The following is a 15,001-nucleotide window of genomic DNA, read 5'->3' as shown; positions in this document are numbered from 1 at the left end:
CACTCTGCTGAGAGCAGAGTAGCAAAAATTGGCAGTATACTCATGCTGTTCCTCCCCACGGAAATCTTTAGTAAAAGGCGAAAGATTTGTACGATCTGAAGAGAAACATGAGCGCTACCGATGTCGCCAGCGTCAAAAGGACAGCCATTTGTTGATACCCCTGAAAGTCAAGGTGTCACTGTGAGTCTGACGTGTGGTGAATGTTATAAAACAGACTGAAACCGTAAGGGTCTTCCTATCTCTCTGGCCGGCTACTACGTCAACCATTATATGTTGTTTGGAAAGGTTGACAACAACAGTGTTTCTGCAAAGCCTGCTTTGTACCCTCAGCAGACACTGTTACGAGACAGCTCCCGTCAAGAATTCCTCTGGGCCAAAGGAGTCCATCTGCCTCTTGGGTAGAAAAGGAGCAAACTTTTCCCCACGAAGCCTTGGGGTGGCAAGGTCAGTTGGGCAAAAAATCTTCAGGAAGAGATGCCTAAAGTCAAGGATGTTGACAAATTATTTAGACTCTTGGTGGCAGTGGTGGGATTTGAACCCACGCCTCAAATGAGTATACTGCCAAGTACAGTGCACCCGGAAAGTATTCACAGCGCTTCACTTTTTCCACATTTTGTCATGTTACAGCCTCATTCCAAATTGTATTAATTTAATCTCTTACCTCAAAATTCTACACAAAATACTCCATTATGACAATGTGAAAAAGTTTTTTTTTTGACTTTTTTTGAATTTATTAAAAATAGAAAACTAAGAAATCACATTTACATAAGTATTCACAGCCTTTGCCATGAAGCTCAAAATTGAGCTCAGGTGCATCTTTTTTCCACTGATCATCCTTGAGATCTTTCTACAGCTTAATTGGAGTCCACCTACAGTAAATTCAGTTGATTGGACATGATTTGGAAAGGCACACACCTGTCTATATAAGGTCCCACAGTTGACTGTGCATGTCAGAGCACAAACACCAAGCATGAAGTCAAAAGAACTGTCTGTAGACCTGCGAGACAGGATTGTCTTGAGGCCCAAATCTGGGGAAGGATACAGAAAAATTTCTGCTGCTTTGAAGGTCCCAATGAGCACAGTGGCCTCCATTATTCGTAAATGGAAGACATTTGGAACCACCAGGACTCTTCCTAGAGCTGGCCGGCCTTCTAAACTGAGCGATCGGGGAAGAAGGGCCTTAGTCAGGGAGGTGACCAAGGCCCCGATGGTCACTCGGTCAGAGCTCCAGCGTTCCTCTGTGGAGAGAGGAGAGCCTCCTAGAAGGACAACCATCTCTGCAGCAATCCACCAATCAGGCCTGTATGGTAGAGTGGCCAGACGAAAGCCACTCCTTAGTAAAAGGAACATGGCAGCCCGTCTGGAATTTGCCAAAAAGCACCTGAATGACTCTCAGACCACGAGAAACAAAATTCTCTGGTCTGATGAGACAAAGATTGAACTCTTTGGTGTGAATGCCAGGCGCCATGTTTGGAGGAAACCAGGCACTGCTCATCACCAGGCCAATACCATCCCTACAGTGAAGCATGGTGGTGGCAGCATCATGCTGTGGGGATGTTCTTCAGCAGCAGGAACTGGCAGACTAGTCAGGATAGAAGGAAAAATGAATGCAGCAATATATAGAGATATCCTGGATGAAAACCTGCTCCAGAGCGCTCTTGACCTCAGGCTGGGGCGAAGGTTCATTTTTCAGCAGGACAACGACCCGAAGCACACAGCCAAGATCTCAAAAGATTGGCTTCAGAACCACTCCGTTAATGTCCTGGAGTGGCCCAGCCAGAGTCCAGACTTGAATCCGATGGAACATCTCTGGAGAGATCTGAAAATGGCTGTGCACAGACGTCTCCCATCCAACCTGATGGAGCTTGAGACTTATTGCAAAGAAGAATGGGCAAAACTGCCTAAAGATAGGTGTGCTAAACTTGTGGGATCATATTCAAAAAGACTTGAGGCTGTAATTGCTGCCAAAGGTGGATCAACAAAGTATTAAGCAAAGGCTGTGAATACTTATGTAAATGGGATTTTTTTGTTTTCTATTTTTAATAAATTCAAAACATGTCAAAAAAACCTTTTTTCACATTGTCATAATGGAGTATTTTGTGTAGAATTTTGAGGTAAGAGATTAATTTAATACAGTTTGGAATGAGGCTGTAACATGACAAAATGTAGAAAAAGTGAAGCGCTGTGAATACTTTCCGGATGCTTTCCTGTCCTGTCAACTGGGATTTTAGTTCATTCACCTCTCTCTTTCTCAGCTCGCTTTTCGGCGGGAAGTCGATGTCGTATCTTCCATGAACAGTCCGAAAATGCCACTCCACATTTCCCTTCTTTGGTACTGCGATGGTAGAATGGCATATGAGGCAAACGCACTTCGAAAAAGACATTGTGAAAAAAAAGTCCACCTCCCATTCCGTATGGAAGTGAAATGTTTTTGCCTTTTTACTTGGTCCAGCTCCTTCACTCATTTTAGTGACCATAAACTTTAGCGAGGGCTTTAAAATCTCGCAATTCGTCGACTAGCTTAGCACTTTGCATCGTTGTTTACGCATGAGCGGTGACCTAAAGGTCAAAATTCAGTTGTCATCTGACTGGTTGTCCTGTATGTCAATCAAGTAACGGGGATGGATGATAGGCTGACATCGTAAGTTCTGCTGCACTTAGAGACGTCGTTTGATTTGATTGGTCGCCCGAAGGGCAATGTTAAGTCAAACTTGAGATTTAGACACGTCAACAAAAATGGGAGGAGGAACCTTCGTGACATCAATCGCGGCCGGACCGGAATAAGTGGCGCACACCAGCACAGGTGAAGCAATTAAGCAAACAGCGGCACCAGGCAGAGACTGTTTAACTATCGTTTGTAAGTCGCCCATACAAATCAGAGCATCTACAAACACCAGAGAGGCAGCCGGTAAGACGCCAAACTGTTTCAATGTAAAGAATCTGTGCTAACGATAGCTTAGCCACGGCGTCTAGTGCGTGGCTTGTTCACTGTTTAATGCTCACGTGCACCGATTGTTGTGTTAAACGCTTGTTGGTATCGTGGTAGGTATCGGTTGACTTGATTTAATGTGGTTGAAATTGTGACGGGTGTAAATAGTTAGCTTACATTGTTGCGTATGTATTAAGTACGTTTATTTCACTTTGGTTTGGAAATGTGATTTGAAAGCTAACTGAATTTTATTTAATTTTATTTAATGCTAAGGGAAATTAAGAGAAAGCATGGCTGAGTTATAATATTGTGCAAATTTTCCTTGTGTACAATCGCAGTTAAAATTAAGAATTAATTCATGTGTATTAGGTTAAAAAATTCATGTGTCTTGTTAAAACAGTCAGTAAGTAATTCATGGTAAATACAAATCATGTTAAATACATTTAAGGTTAACAACTATGATAAATATCACAGTAAATTCTGAATGAATTAATTAATAAATTACAATGTGTTATTTATTAGGCATGGGATTTGTGACTTTGCACAGAATTTAAATGTGTTTCTTTTTTATTTTTTATTTTTATTTTATTGAAAGGTTTTTCACCTAATTTCAGGTGGCAAACTGCACCCTAAATTGCAACTGAAAATAAAAGATGCAAAACAGGACAAGCCGCTTATTTATTGAGTGAATACGCTTCCTACACCTCTGGGTAGATGGCTCATCCCCCTCAAGTGGGGATTGTATGAAAACCAAAGGGAACTTGACAGTGAAAAACCGGGAGACCGGGAAACGGGACAGCCAGGAGAGTGGAAATCCGGGAGCTTCAGCTGGATCAGCTAGAGGAAAAACCTGGAGTCCTGGCGGGAAACAAGCAAACAATCAGCCTGGGAAAAGGCGTCACCAAGAAAGACATTAAGGCATCAAAAGAGTTGGACTTCTGTGAACAACCAGCAGGTGGAGACATGGTGGACCAAGCGAGTGGAAAAGCTGTGGAGCAACTTAAAGTGGAGAGAACAGCCAAGAGAATGTTTTCTCGCCTGGTCAACAGTACAACAAGAATATATGCTGATATGTCTGAAGAGGAGCTCAGGGACAGCTACAGTAAACTCACAATTGAGGCTGGAAAGGTCATGCAGGCAAATGATGATGTGGAGGCTGGACTTATTGCAGAGCTGGAGGCGGAGTTGGACGCAGGTGAAGAAGCTGTGTTAACCAATCAGCAAAAAGCCGATCTGGAAAAAACTGCAAAAGAGTGTGAGCTGAAGCTAAAAGAGACAAAAAGCCTAATCCAGGAAGTCCTGTGGGCCAACTTTGGAAGGATTGAGATGTCAATCGCAGTCCAGGCAGCAGAAGAGGACTGTGAGCGTGTTGCTGCTGTTCAGCTAGACATCAGCCAAGAGGCGTATGATTTCATGCTCAACCACCTGAAGGGGCTGGCAAAAACTGCAAAGGAAGCGCACAGGCAGTGGCAGCAATGGGTCCCTCCAGATGCACAGCATGAATTTCAATGTCGTCTAAAAGAGCTTGATCTCCACATCCCCATGTTGGTGTCTAGAAAGGCTGATGTCATACAGGCAAGGATAAAGGATGATGCTGAAAGACAAATGCAGTCATGCAGATTAACTTGAGTAATTCCACCCCATCCATAAAGTTAAAACCAACAGCCCTCCGCAAGTTTACTGGCAACAAACGTGACTTTTACAGATGGAGGAAAGACTGGGAAGCACTTCAAAAGCAGGGGGAGCCAACCGGCTCAAAAGAGGTGAAGAAGATTCAGCTGCTGGACAGCATTGATGATAAAATCACAAGAGATCTGCACCTCACCACTTACAACACTGCTGATGACATCTTCCGTGTCCTGGGTAATCGCTATGGCAACCAAACCTCCATCGCCATTGAAATTGTGGAAGAGTTACAAAAAATGCCAGCTGTCAGGAGTACTCAGCCACGGAAGATAGTGGAGCTGATTCAAACTGTGGAGAAGGCACTTCAGGACCTGAGTGACCTTGGAAGCACAGATGCTATCAAAAATCCTCTTGTCACAAAATCCATTGAAAGCAAACTTCCAGAAACTCTCAAAAAGGAATGGCTTGTCTATGTGGCTGATAGAAGGAATGCTGTGGCCCCAGAGAACCGATTCGACAGCCTTTTGGCATTCCTCAAAGAGCAAGAAAGCATACATATATGAGCAGCTTGAGCAGCTAAGAGAGGAGGAGCCAAGCAGGAGAGAGCCCAGGGTGGAGCCAAGACATGCCAGAACCAGGTCAGCCAAGGCAGGCAGCAGCTCTGTAGGGTGTGTGGTTTGTGGGGACCCAAAGCACAGAAAGAGTAAGCAGTTCCGGGGCCTAAAGCTGGCAGAGAGGAAAGCTGCTGTTAGAAAGTTGGGGGCATGCAGAGAGTGTCTTGAGGTCCATGATGACAGCTCATCCTGCAAACCTGGCTTTCTGTGCAGAAACCAAGACTGCAAAGATGGAAGCACTCCTGCGCACCATTATTACCTGTGCCCCAACGCTGAGACAGGGGAAATAACGCAGGTCAGAAGAGGAGCAGATTTGGTCCAGAGGAGGATAAAGGCAGGAGGAGATACACAGAGGAGCAAGAGGAGTTCTTCAGTAAACTTTCACCTGAGCTGGCAAACCAATGTAGAGACGTGTTTTCCAATGTTGCTTCCAGAGTCTTCAACACTGTAAAAGACCAGCCGGGCCTCTTAATGGAAAGCGGGCTACAAGAACTGCCGGTGGTAATGATGCTTCTAGAGGTAACAGCAAATGCTGGCCAGAAGATTGGAACGTTAATTGATTTGGCGTCAGATACCAATTACATAACCCACAAGGCTGCAAGTAGGCTGAACCTCAGAAGTGAAGTGATCACACTAGTTGTCCACTGAGTGGGAGGAATGAAGGCTTGTGTTGAAACAAAGCGATACCTCCTGAAGATTCGAGTAAAGACCCCCAGAGGCACTCTCAAACTGCACCAGTTAGTTTGTTATGGACTTGACAGCATTGCAGACGTCCACAGGCATGTGACACCAAGTCGGCTCCAGAAGTTCTTCCCAGAAGTGTCACTGGATGAGCTGGTGAGACCAAGAGAAATAAACCTGCTCATCAGCCACAGGGAAGACTAGCGCCTCAGAGAGTCAAAGCCGTCGGGGACCTCGTGCTGTGGGACGGACCCCTGGGAAAGACTGTTGGAGGATCACATCCTGAACTCTTTGAGAAACTCACAGTGTCAGCCCACATGTCCAAGACACACTTTGCCAGATCAATGAGAGCAGCAGCTGTTAAGTATGAGGAACTCACCAACAGGGACCCAGAGAAACCTCCACCAAACAGCCAAATCACCATGCAGATCCAGGAGTCAAAGACTTCAGCCACCCATCGGGACTTCCTAGAGTGGTGAAGGTGGGATAGCATCGGAGCGGCATGTGAACCTAAGTGCGGAGGTTGCCGCTGTGGAAACTGCCAGCCAGGAGGGAAAGAAATGACTCTTGCTGAGGAGAGGGAGCTTGAGGTAGTCAGAGAAGGCCTCACTTATGTCATGGAGGACAGCCATAGCAGGGAGCCACACTGGCATGCCAGGTACCCATGGCTAGAAGATCCCGCCTCTTTACCAAACAATAAGAGGACAGTTGAGGCCACGTTTCTCAGAACTGAAAAACAACTCGCCAAAGAACCCAAGTGGAAGGTTGCTTATGCTGCTCAAGTGCATGACATGGTCGATCGGAGGGCTGCAGTCAAGTTGTCAAACAGCATGATCATCAACTGGGATGGGCCAGTATGGTACGTAAGCCATCTCATTGCTCCTAACCCGCACTCTGTCACAACCCCTGTAAGGCTCATCTGGAACAGCAGTCAAAAGTTCAGAGGTGTGAGCCTGAATGACCTGCTAATGAAAGGCCCAGACGTTCTCAACCAGATTCGTGCTGTTCTTCTCAGGTTCAGGGGTGGAAAGTATGCTGCTCTGGGGGACATCAGGAAAATGTATAATTCAGTCTGGTTGGAAGACAGAGAGGTGCACCTGCACAGATTCTTGTGGCGTGACTCAGAAGAGGAGGAACTGGGAGAGTACGCCATCACAAGAGTAAACATTGGTGACAAGCCAGCAGGGTGCATTGCACAACTAGCAATGCGTGAAACTGCTAACCTCCCTCCTTTCACCCACCTTCAAGAGGAACGGCAAGTTCTCCAAAAAGACAGCTACGTAGATGACATTCTTACATCTCACAACGACCTAGACCGACTGAAAACCATAACCGCAAATGTGGAGCGCATCCTCAAAGCTGGAGGGTTTGAGCTCAAGCCTTGGGTCTTTTCTGGGCAAAGTGGGAGGAAAGAGTGCAGTGACAGGCTGGAGGAAAAAGCAACAGGAACCATGATCCTACCAAACCAAATGCGTGATGATGACAACAAAGCGCTTGGTCTGGGCTACATGGTAGAAGAGGACAAACTCCATATCACGGTCGCGATCAACTTCTCAAAGAGAAAGAAAAAGATGCGACTTGGCCAGGATCTTCTTCTAGAACAAATCAGAGCCCAGACACCAAACCCCCTGACACGGCGAGAGCTGCTCAGCCAAGTATCAGGGCTGTATGATCCACTCGGCCTGGTAACTCCTGCAAAACAGAAGGGGGCCATCCTGGTTAGGAGAGCATTCCAAGAAGCAAAGGGCGGAGGCCATCCAGTAAAAGAGACATGGGACACAGCACTCTCAGATAACCTCAGGGAAGATGCAATAAAACTTTTTGAGAAGTATGTCCAGCTCGGCAAAGTCAAGTTTACCAGAGCACTGACTCCTCCAGGCTTCACTGAAAGACCCACAGCAATCACTTTTTCTGATGGAAGTGAGCACGCTTATGGAGCCGTGATCTACTTGAGGTGGAACACAACCCAATCATCAGATTAGTGGAATCCAAAGCCAAACTAACTCCCTTGGATCAAAGAGGTGAAGCTGTCAAAGCAGAGATGTGCGGAGCAGTTTTTGCCTCACGGCTGAAGAAATACTTTGAACTTCACAGTCGCATCCAAGTTGATAAGTGGTACCATTTTGTTGACAGCCAGACCGTCCTTGGAGCTATTCAACGGGATAGCTATGGCTATCAGACATTTTTTGCCAACAGGATTGGGGAGATTCAGAGCAACACAAGGATTCAGGACTGGTGGTGGATTCCTGGCCCACAGAACATTGCTGATCGAATCACCAGAGGAGCCACTCCTCAGGACCTGGATGAGAACTCAGAGTGGCAGAATGGTTCAAAGTTCCTGAGCCTGCCAATGGATGAATGGCCGATCCAGTCTGCCAAAGAACTTGCAGCCACAGCCAGAGAAAGTGTCAACAAGCTGCAAAAGAAGGCATTTGCTGCTGCACTTACGAGAGCAAAGGCAATGAAACAAGAACCCAAGCAGGACCCAAGACAGAGTCGCAAAGAGAACCAAACAGAGCAGAGGAGACCACCTGCAGGCTCAATCATCCGAAGCCTAGTGGATGTCAAGCGGTTCAGTGATCTAACTCGACTGGTCAAGACTGTTGCATTTATCTGGAGAGCAGCAAAAAAGTTTGTCCGACAAAATCAAGCCATGGACAGTCCAAAGTGGGAGGCAGTCTCTTCAGCGGGAACGACAGGATGCCCTAAGAGACATTTTTCTTGCAGCACAAGAGGGTGCAACGATCCCAAGATCACAGACATACCCACAGACTGGTAGTTTATAAAGACCAAGATTCTGGGCTGTTGGTTTGCGGGGGCAGAGTGCAAATCTTCAAAGAAGATCAAATTGTTGTCCCCATCCTTCCCTATGATGCCTGGGTGTCCACTCTTCTGGCGCGGGCGGCCCACAATGAGTCTCATGGCGGAGTTGCTGAAACCCTTCTCAAAATGAGGAAGAAGGCATGGGTCATAAAGGGAAGGAGAATCGCTCAGAAGGTTGTTGATGGCTGCATAGTCTGCAGAAAGGCAAAAGCAAAGAAATGTCAGCAAGTAATGAGTGACTTACCGCCAGAGAGGACTGAGCCTGCTGCACCATTTGAATTCACATCCGTTGACCTCTTTGGACCCTATCAAGTAAAAGATGATGTCAAGAAGAGAGTGACACTCAAGGTCTGGGGAGTTGTCTTTTGCTGCATGGCCAGTAGAGCTATCCACACCGAGCTAGTTAACACCCTGTCAACCGAGGGCTTCCTCATGGCCTATCAAAGGTTCACAGCTTTCAGAGGGCATCCAAGGAAAATCTGGTCAGATCCGGGCACCAATTTCATGGGAGCAAAGCCAGTCTTGGAGGAAATGTACAGATTCCTGGACGACCTAAACAGAGCAGGCTTGGAGGAGACCGCAGCCAAAAACAGGACAGAGTGGATGTGGAAAATTCATCCGGCCGACTCTCCACACAGAAATGGTGCTGCAGAAGCTGCTGTTCGCATTGTAAAGAGGGCGCTGCACAGTCTTGGGAAGGAGCTTTCACTCAGCTACAGTGAGTTCCAGACAACTCTTCATATTGCAGCCAACCTTGCAAACGAGCGGCCAATCGATGCCAGGGTGCAGAGTCAAGAGGACTGCATTCATTATGTCACTCCCAACAGTCTCCTTCTTGGCCGAGCATCTCAGAGTGGGGACATCAAAACCTTCGACTTTTCCAGCTACCCCTACAAGAGACTCAGAGCAATGCAGTCCAAGGTGACTAAGTTCTGGAGGAGCTGGAGCCAACTCGCAGGTCCCAACTTATTCATTAGGAGCAAGTGGCACACAGCGCAGAGGAACGTCACCATTGGGGATATTGTCTGGGTAAGCGACCAAAATGCGCTCAGAGGACAGTTCAAGCTTGGCAGAGTTGTCAGCACAAATCCAGACAAAGAAGGCATTGTGAGGGACGTCAACGTCAGAGTCTTCCCAAGCTACTGCGTTCCCTTGACAAGAGCTCTGAAAAGGAAAACCACTCATCCAAAGGAAAGGGAGAAAATCCAAGCCATCATCCTTCACAGGGACGTCAGGCCACTCATCGTCTTACTACCTGCAGAGGATCAGTTCTAAATCAGCAATCAGTCCTGTCGACCACCAAGTTTGCCTCTAAAGCCGGCGATCTCCCCAGTGTTTCCATAGGAAGATCGAGTGGGAGGTGTTAAGTCAAACTTGAGATTTAGACACGTCAACAAAAATGGGAGGAGGAACCTTCGTGACATCAATCGCGGCCGGACCGGAATAAGTGGCGCACACCAGCACAGGTGAAGCAATTAAGCAAACAGCGGCACCAGGCAGAGACTGTTTAACTATGGTTTGTAAGTCGCCCATACAAATCAGAGCGTCTACAAACACCAGAGAGGCAGCCGGTAAGACGCCAAACTGTTTCAATGTAAAGAATCTGTGCTAACGATAGCTTAGCCACGGCGTCTAGTGCGTGGCTTGTTCACTGTTTAATGCTCACGTGCACCGATTGTTGTGTTAAACGCTTGTTGGTATCGTGGTTAACTTGATTTAATGTGGTTGAAATTGTGACGGGTGTAAATAGTTAGCTTATATTGTTGCGTATGTATTAAGTACGTTTATTTCACTTTGGTTTGGAAATGTGATTTGAAAGCTAACTGAATTTTATTTAATTTTATTTAATGCTAAGGGCAATTAAGAGAAAGCAAGGCTGAGTTATAATATTGTGCAAATTTTCCTTGTGTACAATCGCAGTTAAAATTAAGAATTAATTCATGTGTATTAGGTTAAAAAATTCATGTGTCTTGTTAAAACAGTCAGTAAGTAATTCATGGTAAATACAAATCATGTTAAATACATTTAAGGTTAACAACTATGATAAATATCACAGTAAATTCTGAATGAATTAATTAATAAATTACAATGTGTTATTTATTAGGCATGGGATTTGTGACTTTGCACAGAATTTAAATGTGTTGCTTTTTTTTTATTTTTTTATTTTATTGAAAGGTTTTTCACCTAATTTCAAGTGGCAAACTGCACCCTAAATTGCAACTGAAAATAAAAGATGCAAAACAGGACAAGCCGCTTATTTATTGAGTGAATACGCTTCCTACACCTCTGGGTAGATGGCTCATCCCCCTCAAGTGGGGATTGTATGAAAACCAAAGGGAACTTGACAGGATGATATTTTTTTAATGTCACGCCGCGATCGACCAGCGATCGACCAGTACCACCTCCGCGATCAACCGGTAGATCGCGATCGACTTAATGAGCACGCCTGTTCTACCGCTTATCCGAAGTTGGGTCTGAGACTGACAAAGCCGCGGACCGCTTGGCCTGCCGGTACCTGTCAGCTGCCTCCGAAGTCCCATGTGCCAAAAAGGCCCAATAGGACTCCTTCTTCAGCTTGACGGCATCCCTCACCAATGGTGTCCACCGACGGGTTCTGGGATTACCCCCACGACAGCCACCAACCACCTTACCGCCACAGCTCCGATCAGCCGCCTCGACAATGGAGGCACGGAACTTGGCCCATTCGGACTCATTGTCCCCCGCCTCCATTGGAACATGGTCGAAGCTCTCCCGGAGGTGGGAGTTGAAACTGTCTCTGCCAGTCGTTCCCAACAGACCCTCACAATACGTTTGTGCCTGTCAGGTCTGACCGGCATCCACAACACCATCAGAGCCAACTCACCACCAGGTGGTGATCGGTTGACAGCTCCGCCCCACACTTCGCCCGAGTGTCCATTACATATGGCCGCAAGTCCAATGACACGACCACAAAGTCAGTCATCGAACTGCGGCCCAGGGTGTCCTGGTGCCAAGTGCACATGTGGACACCCTTATGCTTGAACATGGTGTTTGTTATCCACAAGCCATGACAAGCACAGAAGTCCAACAACATAACACCGCTCGGGTTTCGATCAGGGGGGGCCTAATCCCGCCTCTCCAGGTCTCACTGTCGCCGCCAACATGAGCGTTGAAGTCCCCCAGTAGAACAAGGAATCCCCCGACTGAGCACTCTCCAGTACTCCCTTAAGGGACTCCAAAAAGGTGGGTATTCTGAACTGATGTTTGGCGCATAAGCAAACAACAGTCAGGACCCGTCCCCCCACCCGAAGGCGGAGGGAAACTACCCTCTCGTTCACCGGGTTAAACTCTGGTTCTATAGCCCTTGGTATGCGTCGAGGTGAGTCCGACTATATCTAGCCAGAACTTCTCAACCTCACACACCAGCTCAGGCTCCTTCCCAACCAGAGAGGTGATATTCCACGTTCCAAGAACTAGCTTCTGTAGCCGAGGATTGGACCGGCAAGGTCTCCTCGTCCGGCCGCCACCCAACTCACTCTATACCCGACCTTTTTGGCCCCTCCCATGAATGGTGAGCTCATTGGAGGGGGGACCCATGTCACCTCTTCGGGCTGTGCCCGGCCGGGCCCCATGTAGGTATAGGCCCGGCCACCAGAAGCTTGCCGTCGTGGAACTCTTCCAGGCCTGGCTCCAGAAGGGGGCCCCTTTGACCCACGTCCGGGCAAGGGAAAACTTGTTTAAACAAAGTTTAATCTCATCATAAATCAAATCAACTTTATTTGTAGAGCACTTTTCCTGCAAAGACATGCAACACAAAGTGCTTTACAGAATTAATAACAATTACCACAATTAAAAGGAAAAACAATTACTAAGAAAGCCCCTCCCTCCCACCCTCCATACTAGACACACACACACACAATCACACACAGTAGGGAGACATGGCATGGCACTGAGGATCAAGTCCAGCACCCGGGCCCCCCGACTCCGACAGACGGGCGGACCCCCACATCAAAGGGAGGAACCCACAGCCGGCCAGGTCGAAGGGACCCAAGGATGGCACCCCCTCAGCAGACCCGACACAGCCCCCAGTGTGGAGGACCCCCCCCTGAGGAAACACTGGAGTTAAAAGCTAAAAACTAAGAGCATAAAATAGAACTAAAAAGATTAAATTAATGAGTTAAAAGCCTGATTAAAAAGGTGTGTCTTTAATCTTCTTTTAAAAATATCAACAGTCTCTGCAGTCCTGAGGCTCTCCGGCAGGCTGTTCCACAGGTGGGGGCCATAGTGGCTAAATCAGGGGTGGGCAAACTTTTTGACTCGCGGGCCGGGCCGCATTGATATGACAAAATTTACGGGGGGGGGCAGACTATATATTTTACACGTAACAGTCCACCTGGTATTATTGTATCTGTAAAATTGTCATGCAATCTGCTATTATTATTTATTATTTTATATTTATATTTAAATATTTTAAAAATAATAAAATATTATAATAATTACAATAAAATTAAAATAATAATTATTATATTATTATTATGTAAAATATGCAAATATAACAATAATATTATATATAATTAATATAATAATTAGCATTAATATAATAATTATAATAATCATAATAGTTCTAATAATAATATAATAATCTAATAATAATAATTATTATTATTATTATGTGCCTGTGTCCCTTTTTTCAGGAGCACTTTGTAAACAACAGACCATGTCAAAAAACGAAATTGATACAACCATCAAAAGGTTGGCTCAGGCCATGATGCCAGGTTGTATGTTGAGTTTCAATGAAATACTTTGGAAAGATTGGGCGGGCCGTATTCAAACACTTGGCGGGCCGGATGTGGCCCCCGGGCCGTAGTTTGCCCACCCCTGGGCTAAATGCTGCCCCACCGTGGGTTTTTGTTCTGGGTTTTGGTATTGTTAAAAGGCCAGTGCCGGAGGACCGCAGGGTCCGGGGGGGGGGGGTTGATATGGTAAAAGCAGATCAGATAAATAAGAAGGTGCAAGGCCGTTAAGACATTTAAAAACCAGTAAGAGAATCTTAAAATCCATCCTGAAGCGGACGGGGAGCCAATGTAGCCACTTTAAAACCGGTGTAATGTAATGTGCATAAGGGTCATTATGAGCTACTCTTTGTGTGATCTTTCACCTAGGACCTAACAGGGGCATAAAAGCCCCCCGACAACTTAGCTCTTAGGATCACTGGGACACTCAAACTCCACGAAGATAAGGTGCTGGCTCAGGGAGGAGGCGTGACCAAACCAATTTTTGAAATGATTAACAAGAACGGTGGAGATACTCAATTCTGAGTCTTACTGGGACATTTTTTCTTCTGGTTTGGAGAGTTTTTTGTCATTTTGGAGCGATGGCCTTAAACTTTTGCATATTGTAGCTCTACTTAAAAAAACCTCAATAAGATCCAAATGTCCAAAAGGTCAATTCTAGCTATTTTTTGATCTGGTCTGTGTACACATAATAAAGACGTGAATGCATCTCGATAAAATAAAAAATAATAAAAAGTAAAAAGATACACAATAAAAAGTGTCAGTGTTCAGTGTTAGAGATTTTTAAAATTACAAGAATGTTTTTCCTTTTTTTTACATGTATTTAATATTATTATATGGTTCTATTATTTACTACAACATTTTATTAACACATTTTGTTCTTGTAATTCTGACTTTATTCCCTAATTATAACTTTTCCCTCAAGCTAATTTTCCAAAAAGGTTTTGTTTCTCATTTTACAACTTAAAAAAAATTCTCGTAAAATTGCAACATTCTCTATTTTTGGTGTTTTATTTTCATTCATTCATTCATTTTCTACCGCTTTTCCTCACGAGGGTCGCGGGGGGTGCTGGAGCCTATCCCAGCTGTCTTTGGGCGTAAGGCGGGGTACACCCTGGACTGGTCGCCAGCCAATCACAGGGCACATATAGACAAACAACCATTCACACTCACATTCATACCTATGGACAATTTGGAGTCGCCAATTAACCTAGCATGTTTTTGGAATGTGGGAGGAAACCGGAGTACCCGGAGAAAACCCACGCATGCACGGGGAGAACATGCAAACTCCACACAGAGATGGCCGAGGGTGGGATTGAACCCTGGTCTCCTAGCTGTGAGGTCTGCGCGCTAACCCCTAGACCACCGTGCCGCCCCTGTTTTATTTTCAAAATATTTCAATTTTTTTCTAGTAAATGTTCTTCTCGTAATATTATGACTTTATTTCCATAATATTTTCAACCAAATCTGCCAGGTTGAGTACAGTGTATGTGTGACGTTGCCATGTAGGAGTGATGAATAAAGCCTTGACTCCGGTATGCTTGGTAAGAGCAAGT

At 45.7% G+C, this 15,001-nt stretch overlaps 1 non-coding gene across 1 annotated transcript; it reads right to left on the bottom strand.

Annotated features, from left to right (window-relative positions):
* Positions 1-115, bottom strand: LOC131105756 (U5 spliceosomal RNA). Its single transcript, XR_009119989.1, has one exon. It is a non-coding gene; the product is annotated as a U5 spliceosomal RNA (small nuclear RNA).
* Between the last annotated feature and the right edge of the window lie 14,886 nt (positions 116-15,001).

The sequence above is a fragment of the Doryrhamphus excisus genome, chromosome 17 (genome assembly GCF_030265055.1).
Source record: "Doryrhamphus excisus isolate RoL2022-K1 chromosome 17, RoL_Dexc_1.0, whole genome shotgun sequence".
NCBI lineage: Eukaryota > Metazoa > Chordata > Actinopteri > Syngnathiformes > Syngnathidae > Doryrhamphus > Doryrhamphus excisus.
The sequence above is the reverse complement of the archived record's forward strand: the minus strand, read 5'-3'. Positions and strand labels throughout refer to the sequence as shown.